Below are 10,328 nucleotides of genomic sequence, written 5' to 3'. Positions count from 1 at the left end.
TATAGTTATAGATATTACAGCATAATTAATTAATTCGTTAAGAATATCAATCGTTTGAAAGAAAAATTCAATATTCTTTCGATTTTTCTTTCATGAATAAAGTTACGATTTATATTTTATTGTGTACGAGCTATAATCTTTTAAGGAAGGAAATATTGATAGAGAGCAATAAATCTGATAACTGATACATTGTATTATTTTAGTGCTAAAAATGCATCGTATTATCTACCTGTGACAATAAAGGGATGAGGTCACGAGCAATTGCATTTGTTTCCATAGAAAACTAATAAATATTACTGTTTAAACATCTGCAAAGTGTCGCATGACAGCTGCAATTAGCTATATATTTGATGGCTGGCGTGTCCTCATTATCTATTTATAAAGCGATGGTTAAAAAGTTTCTAGTGACATAGAAAATGATGATATGTCTAATGATACTCACCTTTAAATGTCTTAAAATTTTTTAAATACCATTTATGTTCGATCGAAAGATCCTAAAGATATCTTTTACTTAAAAGGGAATGGTTTCTATACTGATAAAAAAAATGAGAATAATTTTTCTTATAAACTCTTAAATAAATTCAAATCATACTCCTTGGGTATTGTCCAATTTCTCAAATTTCATTAAACGCAATTTCAGTCAACCTACAGAAAAACTGTCACATAATCTAATTGAACATTTCCCAACTTTTCTATTGATATTTATAAATCACATGCTACTTTAAATAATGACAATAGCAACAACAATAATAGGAGAAAAAAGTAGTCAAGATCTGATGATTAAAAGGAAGAAGAAGAAACCGAAGAGATAAAAAGATAATTGTTTATAGAAACACGTTGTACTTTTAATATAAATTGCTTATCAAAGTATCTGGATGTAATGTGACGAAATGAAAGTGACGATTATTATCGTCTCATCTTACCATATTTGATATTTCGAGCTTACATTCGAAGCAGATTTTGTAATACAACCTAATTAATACATTCGCATTGTTTAAACATTAGTAGACACGACATCCCAGCTTATATCACTGTGAAACCTCAATGATGCGAGAACATAAACAGTTTGCAATATATCGACATTAAACGTGCCGCAGAAACGCACACGTATTGATGAGTAACGCAACATTGCTGAAAACCAGATTACGTGGCAACGAACTGATGTAAATTAAATCGTCGCATCAAGCACGAACTTGCGACATTAGTTATATCCTCGCTCGATGAAACCGTGTTTCCAGCAAGATGACAAGGAGTAGGATTACACAACTGTTCCGTCTATTATGATACATTTGAAACGACCTTGATACTAATATGCAATTCGTTTAAAATATCCTATTTTACCAATACGAACGCAGAAGGTTGTACGATAGACGAATATCTTCTAGCGACGATCGGTTGATCGTAAACTGGTAAAACACATTATTAATTAATAGGTGTACGTATTAAAAAATGTTTGCGTACATGATCTTGGCTTGAGAATGTTTCGATTATTTTGATTAAGATACCTATATCGATAATAATAACCTGGGCTAATGATTTAGAAAAGTAAAGAATTCGATTTTTATTGTTGTACAAAGGTGTTCAGTTATTTTTATGTACAGTAGAACTCAGTTGATATGTATGAACCTGTCGGGGGACAAGTTAACACGAGTTCATCTATTTCTCTCCACTACCTGATAATGTTTCGTTCAGTTAATGGCAGATCATGTTCACGTAGGAGGATTCCATGAAACATTCGCTGTCAAATACATAATAATATTGTAAACTTGTATCAATTACAGAGCACGAGAGCGTGTCACGTAACGCGTGCCCCTACTGTTTATATCTTGTTGTTAGACTTTAAGTGAATCGAAGCTCGATGGTAGTTCAGATAATAATAAGAGCTCAAGTTGAAATTCAGATAATCAGACACTATTACAATTTCTTTTATATAAACGGAGTTCTAAAGACTAAATTAAACGGAGTTCTAAAGACTATAATTAATGGTTATCTGGCAAGAGTTTCGAATATTCAATAAAAGAAGAAAGGGAGACACGGTAAGGATATAGCGAGACCCGGAATGCAAATGTGTTTAACGCGATCGATGTAATCGCACCTAAGCAGATTCGTTTCGATCTCGACGTCGGGCACGTCACTGTCTAACATTTTCGCAATTTCACGTCAATGAGTCATAAGACAAAATTGCACGTGATACGGCGGGAAAATACACCTCGTTTGCGAACGTGCCTATTGTTGGCCTATTACTCGAACATATCTCGCAAATGATCGACTTTTTCACATGTGACACACGCCTGGTAATTTCACGTTTTTACCTGAGAACAGCGCGCCTAACATGCGTAAACCGCGAAGCGACGCGATCGTTGTTGTTATTCTCGCTACACCTGTCGAGTCGCACACGCATCGCGTGTGAAAGCCGTTTTGCTTCGAGGAAAGCGAGTCTCGATCGATGGAATTCAAATGTAACGAGAACTCTCGTTTACTTTTCGCCGTTTCACGCTTGCGTTTCATTGCTCGTTTATCCGTTGTCGTTTTAATCCTCGAAACAACTAGTATCAAAGGAAATTACGTTGATCCCGTCATGGTTTTCCAGCTACTATTTACCAAATTCCAGCCACTACGTAGTGTTTTAAATTTCAGACATGAATAAAAGAACGTAATTTTTATTATTAATTGTATTTAGGATCGTGTGCAGAAATTTCGCTTCTCTGAGTATAATGTGTCATATATACATGCACTATGTCGGACAAATTTTCTTTGCTTGTCTAAATTGTTGCTAAATAGCTACACGATCATGTATACATGTGTAGCTGTTGTTTAATTCTATTAATGTATTACTATACCATATATGATCATCGTATACGATCGTGTACATATGGCCATCATTTAATGTATTTAACGTATTACTACACCATATGGTGGAATAACCCTGTAATCCCAATGGTCAAACAAATCATCCGATTAGAATACCATTGAAAATGTTAGAAGCCTGATCGTATCATCTGCGTATTTATTTTTGATCACTGTACTACTCGATTTGACAACGAAAATTTAGGATTTAACAAGGACACAAAAGTATTGCATATGTTAAACAGGATATAAGTTGTAACAGAGGCACAGGAAAGAACACAAATTATTGATATGCAGCTATTTGTAGAACTTCGTAGCAATTAATAAGCTTTGTTACTAAAATTGCGTCAATTTTATTCACACGATAGCTTTACTTGTCACGCGCAGATTTAAATCTACATGATTCATGCGAACCCTTTGCTTGTGATTGATTGCTGTTGTTGGCAATGGTGTTTTATTCGGCACTTGGGGTGGTTTAATATTAACTCTGAACTGGAATCATTGGGTTACAGGTTACTACGACAATTTAGTTCGAATTGAAGTAAATTACGATAAAACTCCGTTTATTTGAATCTATCGAAGGATAAAAAATCCACGCAACGAGGGCTCATAAATAGTTCCACATTACGTTTTACATTAAAAGTATTGATCTTCTAAACTCTATTGATTAAGTATTTTTTACCCTTTTTCGTGAAAACTAGAAGCCCTCGAAGTCTTAGACTCATTTCTTTTTCTAACATTCTATACGTATATTTCATTTTATAATCTACACAAGTCAGATTTCTTAATACAGAAAGAAATGTCGACTTACTGACAGTCATGTTTCAAATGTTTATCTTTAAAAGTCTTAGACTCGTTCTTTCTCAACGTTGCATATGTATACTTCCTTTTGGGAATTACAAAAATCAGGATTCTTAATGGTTTAATGAACCAATGCTCATTCATTCTCAATTACATTTCAAAAGATCTCAAGGAGGATGATTTTTTCCATCGGAATAAAAGTTGCAGGAATATTGAATTTTCATTTGAAATCTCTGAGGCAACCTCTTTAAAGTTTACCGTTGCTACCATCGCGTGATCAATACTCTCTGCTTGGTGTACAGTTTGCTACGGAGGTCTACATTCTCTGCCAATCCCTCACCCTCAGCCGGAGAAGGAGGAAAAGAGGGTGTACGCTCCGGTGCGCAAAATCCGCCACTGATATACCACAGTAACGATTTTATCGCCTTCGAGATATGTCTCTTCGTCATTTTCCAAGAATCTGATCAATTCCTCCCTATGATCGGCGAACAGAAACAGACTTCCTCTATGTACGTTCGTTGGTGATTACGATAGAATTGGTCATTAATTCAATATTTATAGTTATTCCAATATTCACGTTTGTTATAGCATTCGTAACCAATCGTATGATTCGATGATTAGATGAAAGATAAATTTGTTTCAATACATGCGTTGCAAGCAGATTACGGATGTTCGTGCAAATTTATAGTTTCATTTTCAACGTAATAATAGGAATGAAAGGAAAACAAAAATGTATTTTCTCCAATATGAAATATTTGAGTACTTTCGTGTACTATATGTAATCCATGTGTTTTCGTACCTTAAAGTTCTTCGTGCACGCATAGATATCCGTAATCGAATTATAAATAAATTATCTACGTGTTATTTAAATGCTAAGTTGTTTCGGAGAGAATATTAAAAAATAGAAGAAAAAATAACATATATATATTTTTTATTTATAATATTATATTTTATAACGTAACTGTTATTTAACGAATTTTAATCTTTTTTTTCATGTTCCAGGAATACAAACTCTAATCGTTTAAAAGATATGAAATAGAACATATTGATATCTAAGTATTTATAAACCTGTCGTTTCTGGTTCTTGCAATCAATTCGAGTAGGTAGGAAAACATTGAGTAGTTTAAGTGGTACACGCCTACGGTGATCAGACAACTGTTGGTAAAAATTATACCTCGTAATTATACCGTCATCGTAGGGGAACGGCCGGCTATATTTTGCGATAGGCTATCAATGACTACACATAGAAATCGATGGCAACAAATAGAACAATTTATAACTTGTACAATTTAAAGATACGAAAAAATACGAAGTACCTTTTAAATGTATAAAAAATAATATGTAATTTGTAAAATAATAAAGTCAAATCTGTCTAAAAATTTTCTGGAAATCTGTCATAATTTTACGTTATGAAATTTTGTCGATTAAATTAATTCTTAAAAAGCATCGTAATATTGAATATTAGCTTTTTTCAAATATTTCTAACATTAAATATTAATTCTTTGAAAGCAATAACATATGACAAGAACCCTCCAGGTCTTCAAATCTTTTCCTACGTAAGGAATTCCAGTTTGATACAGTTGTTCTGTGAATGGAATTTTAGACACAAGAAGCCACTGTGTTTCCATGATATTTCCTCAGTATTTGAAAACATGTATCGATTATTCCTGTGATTCTAAGTATTCGCATTCGATATATCTTGTTTCTTTCACGTCATCAATCTTACGAACCCGTGACTTAACCCGCAAAAGAGGAATTCAAGCTGAAATAATAATGAGTGCTTTCATGCGTGCTTACAGAAGCGTAAAAGTACGTTATGTTTTGCTCTCTAGGAATTATTTACAATTGCTAATCTACCAAAAATGTTAAAAAATCCTGATATTATATTGAGAGTAGTACATTATTATTCAAAATTACATGAAAATTATTATTATTAATTTATCCGGTTCGTATAATTTCGATTTATAGAAATTTATCAAAAAAAAAAAAAAAAAAAAAAAAAAAAAAAAAAAAAAAAAAAAAAAAAAAAAAAAAAATAAGAAAGAAAGAAAAAGAGTAAAAAATGGCAGAATTTTTTAACGACAATTCGATCGTATCTCACATTGTTAATTAAGTTCGTTTAACATTTGTACGTATTTACTGGTAAATTTATAGCCTCCGTACCGCCTAACAAAGAACTTGTTTAACGAGCGTCCCAAATACAGAAAGTAAACCTGTAGAAGCGCAGCAATTTGCTGTGCTAATCTTCGGAAGTAACGTCTAGCCCAAAAGAAAACAATGTGGATGCGATTAAAATAATCGGAAGAATAATTATTAACAATTAAATCATGCTTGATAGTGATTGCTAAACGAGCTTAGACGATAATTTCGCGGAAATCGAATGTTTATTCTCGCGACCAGATATTTTTATTGTCGTTGTTCATGGAACGTGTAAAAAATTGAAATTTATATTGGTATTATTTTAAGTACTAGTACCGACATTATTTTTCAAAAGGAATTAAAAATATAACTCCTATTTTCTTGAAATTTTAATTAAACCGTCGAAGAGGAGTTGCATCGTTGATTGAAAACCAAAAAGCACGGTGTTTGCCAGCCCTTTTAAGAACTATAACGAGCTTAAAACAGTAACTAGAGTATAACGAGATTAAGGTTGAAAGAAGTGGTTAGGTGAATATATTAGAAAGCTCTATTCGTTTCATATCGTAAGTACAATTACGTGCATAAATTGAAGTTAAAATTTGAACGTTGATTTCACCAGAATTTCACCAGATATTACATCCCAAAAATCTGTTTTATACAGAAGAATTTATGAGAAATGATTAATAGATACGATCACGGATAGACCAATAATTTCTATGGAATAAGAAAGAAAAGAAGTTAATATAGATGCTCCTAATTTATTTCCCGCGTAATTTCACTTCATGCTACTTCGCTCGCTATCACAGACCTATCTAGAATTTTTATCACGGATCTCGACCGTCGCAGGCACGTTGCATCAATATTCTACGAACTCCGTAAAAGTTGTTGTCTAAAGTAAATTCAGTTTATTTAAACAAGCGTATCGATATTTATCTGCCGATCACGTGCCATTTGAAAGAACACTGGAATCGGTTCACTTTCACAATTAACGTTCCACCCTGTGCGCAATGACTGAACGAGATTATTAATCTACCATAACAATCGCACGTGACGCACTAGAGATTTATTTTTACGAAAACATTCGCTTCCTCGTTCGCATTAAACGACCGTTTCCCAAGAAGAATTTGTTTCAATGAAAAAAGACAATGGCCACCTGAAAGTTTGTTTAACAAAGAAAAGGACGACACTGAGCACATTTCACAATTAATTACCTTCTTGTGTAAACAGCAACTGCGATACGCACACGTTCTTATGGATACAAATTCCAGCGGGAAGAATATTCCTTGCAAGCACAGACGAAGAACATGCACCTTCGATTACGTCTTCAAGATCACGCGCTTCAAATTCGCATTCTTTCTCCCGCGTTTCTAATCCATCTGTCTCTGATCCACTGACTCTAAATAATATCAACCGAGTTATCTACATTGAAAACGTTCCCTCGTACGTTTCTATTTTACGGGAGAAAATGTTCCTCGGGAAAAAGAAAAATGAAACTGTGAACACCGTCGCGGATTTTAAAGGGTTCGTTTGCTCATGGCGACCGATTCGACGAGACGAGAAACAAGGACTAAAAGCTGGATGCGCACCTTTGAGTTTTCAGGCCGATGAATCGTTCAATGTGCTGCAAGCTCGTTTTTTCGTGGTGCGAACATAATACCGTACGTCTTGGCCGATGACCAAGCCTGCAATGAACATATAATTCGCACGGAGGAACCGATGCCCCGGCCACCAGACGTATCATTGGCTATACATAGAACGCGTCGCGACGCGCAGACGCCGGGCATCTCTGCCCTTTTGCTATAGTTCGATAAACAATTTCACTGTTTCATATTCGCCGACTTTCCGATGGAAACATGCAAAAAGGAAGTATTAATACGAGGGGATGACTCGCTGTACGACTAGGAAGCAATGAATGAGTTTAATCGAGAGAGATTTGGCTCTGCGTCAATGAACAGATCTTCTTTTTCTTATTTAACTCCTCCGAGATTCATTGGACAACGTATGTCAGCTGTTCATCTTGACAAAAATAATGTAATCTAAGGTAACTTTGTTTCTACAGACTGCTAGATTGTTATAAATTTTTCTTGTTAATAACGTAGTAATATAACAGTGAATCTTATTTTGTGGAAAGTAACGATACTCGGTCTAATTTTGTTTACAATTATTATATTATTGCATAGGAATGAGTTTGAGTTTTTCTTTTTTAAAGCAAATAAATGTAATTAGGGAAAATACGAATTGGATATATTGAAAAATACGAAAGACTCGAGTAAATATAGCGTCGTAAATTTTCTGAATTTTGTTACATAGAACACATAATTATTAGTTATAAATTTATTATACGTATGAACCTACAGTGAAGTTTTCTTTTACTTATTGTTGAAAATGCAAAAAGTTTTGAGGATTAAGAAATTAAACATTCCTCAGGTTCCCCTTGTTTCTTTTTGTTTTATAAAAATATATCGTACGCATATTTAACATGTATTTGTTATTTAGAATATAAAAATTATTATTCTTTCCTTGATCCAAGTTTTTCAAACAACTCAATTCACAATGAATTGCTTCGCGAGAAATTAATTGGAAACGGTTTAACGCTTCTCAATATGAAATAAGAGAACGAATTTTATTTTCGTTTACTATTTCGATTAGGTAACGTACTAATAACGGAATATGTACAAAACACTCAAGGAAACTAGAACAAAGGACAAGAATAAGCAAAGAACAATTATACACGATTATTTCTAGCAATATAATTATACCTGTTAACTCCAAGTAAGATATTTCGCAGAGAATTCATTTCCTACAAAAATTTAAAGAAGAATTGTTATACGAATTTTACTAAAAAAAATTCAAGTAACAGACATTAGACTGATGATATTTCTCTGTCTAAAAAAAAATTTTTTTTCTAAAAGTAAATTATACCGTTTCGAAGAATAAATTTGAATTATTTCTACAGTTAAATTTGTTATAAATTTGTCTATATAATAAGTTGGAAATAAATGTGTGTTAACCGATTAACAAATCAAGCTATCACATAGGATATTAATTTTTTAAGAAATCAATGATCGATTTTAAATAAGTAAATATCAGAGTTAACGAGTGAAATCAATGGGAAAAGAAGTTCCCCTTTTCTTTTTCGAGGTGTTAATGACCCAGATAAGTGCCAGTGACTTCGAAGATGTAGAGCTCATGGAAATAGAATTCCTAGCGTTGGCTCAATGTTGTTAGCCTAATATTTTTCAAACAACGCGAGGGATAAGGGAACCTGACGTGCAGCAAATTCTTTCGAATTCCATTGAGCAAACGATAGGTCGACAGCAACGATTAGATTGGTGTTCTCATCGGTATAAATCAATTGTTCTGCCAAAAATGGGGCTAAAATTTGCGTTGAATCGACTCTTCGAGTTGTTGGCCTTCAACCTTGCGCCAATGCATCTACGATTAGAGTCAATGCACCTTTGTCTATAGGACGTAGAGCGCTTATCGTAAAAAGGTACACACATACTTGTGTATATATCGATAGTTACTTTCAGTTTCGTTGAAGAAGTTTCGTAATTTCGTATTTATCGTGTGTTCAAATTCCCGGATTTGTTTGGGTAATATTTTAATTTTGAGAATTACGTAACACGATAAGTTCAATTCTTATAAATCTTCTTCTTTTCACCACATCATACTGTATCGAAATCATATTGTTTGTGAAAGTGGACTTGAATTAATTTTAGAATGAAAATTATTAGTTAACCTTTGTAACGATAAATATTCATAAATTATAAATAATTGCTTTACCTACATTCTATTTGATTTTAAAGAAACAAAATGAAAGTTATTAAATTAAAAAACTACTGTCAGATTACAGATGTTTGTACAAATTCGTAAACACAAGTAAAGAAACAAGCAAGAACCTCGAGCAAAGATTAAGTATCCTAACGAGTACCATACTTTAATCATCTCGTTATATTTTGTATTTTGCATTTCTGAACGATTGTTTGCTTTTCACATATATTTCATTTAATTTTAAAGAAACGAAATTATTTATTCGGCTTGTTTAAAACATTGCTGTATCTTCCGTCCTTTCTTTCTGTTTTCCTTTTTCGTTTAGTAGCCGTATTTCTTATTGTATAATATGTATAGAATTGATGTACTATGTGACATCAGTAGAAACAGATGGTTTGAAACTGTGAACAAAATACGAGTGGAGAACAGTGAAAGGGGAGAAGGAAATCGAGATACGAATACTTGCATGTAAGGAAATTAATTGATAAGGACAGCAACTTCTTGGACTTCCTTATGATTCATTCTGTGCATTACGTATATAATTTAGAAACCTAACAGTCTCCCACGGAAGTTTACATTGAAATCTTGCTTCCTGTTTTCCTATGGTTTAGTGATCTGCTTAAAATATATTACAAATAAGTAACAACTTACGAGAGATTGAAAAATTACTCGTTGAATTCTATCAACAAAAGATTGCGTTTGTAGTGTCATTTGTACGTTACAACTTTTATAGTTAAAAATAAGTTTGTGTACATCAATAATCAAGA

The sequence above is a fragment of the Bombus pyrosoma genome, linkage group LG7 (assembly GCF_014825855.1).
Source record: "Bombus pyrosoma isolate SC7728 linkage group LG7, ASM1482585v1, whole genome shotgun sequence".
Classification (NCBI taxonomy): domain Eukaryota; kingdom Metazoa; phylum Arthropoda; class Insecta; order Hymenoptera; family Apidae; genus Bombus; species Bombus pyrosoma.
Note: the sequence above shows the minus strand (reverse complement) of the source record.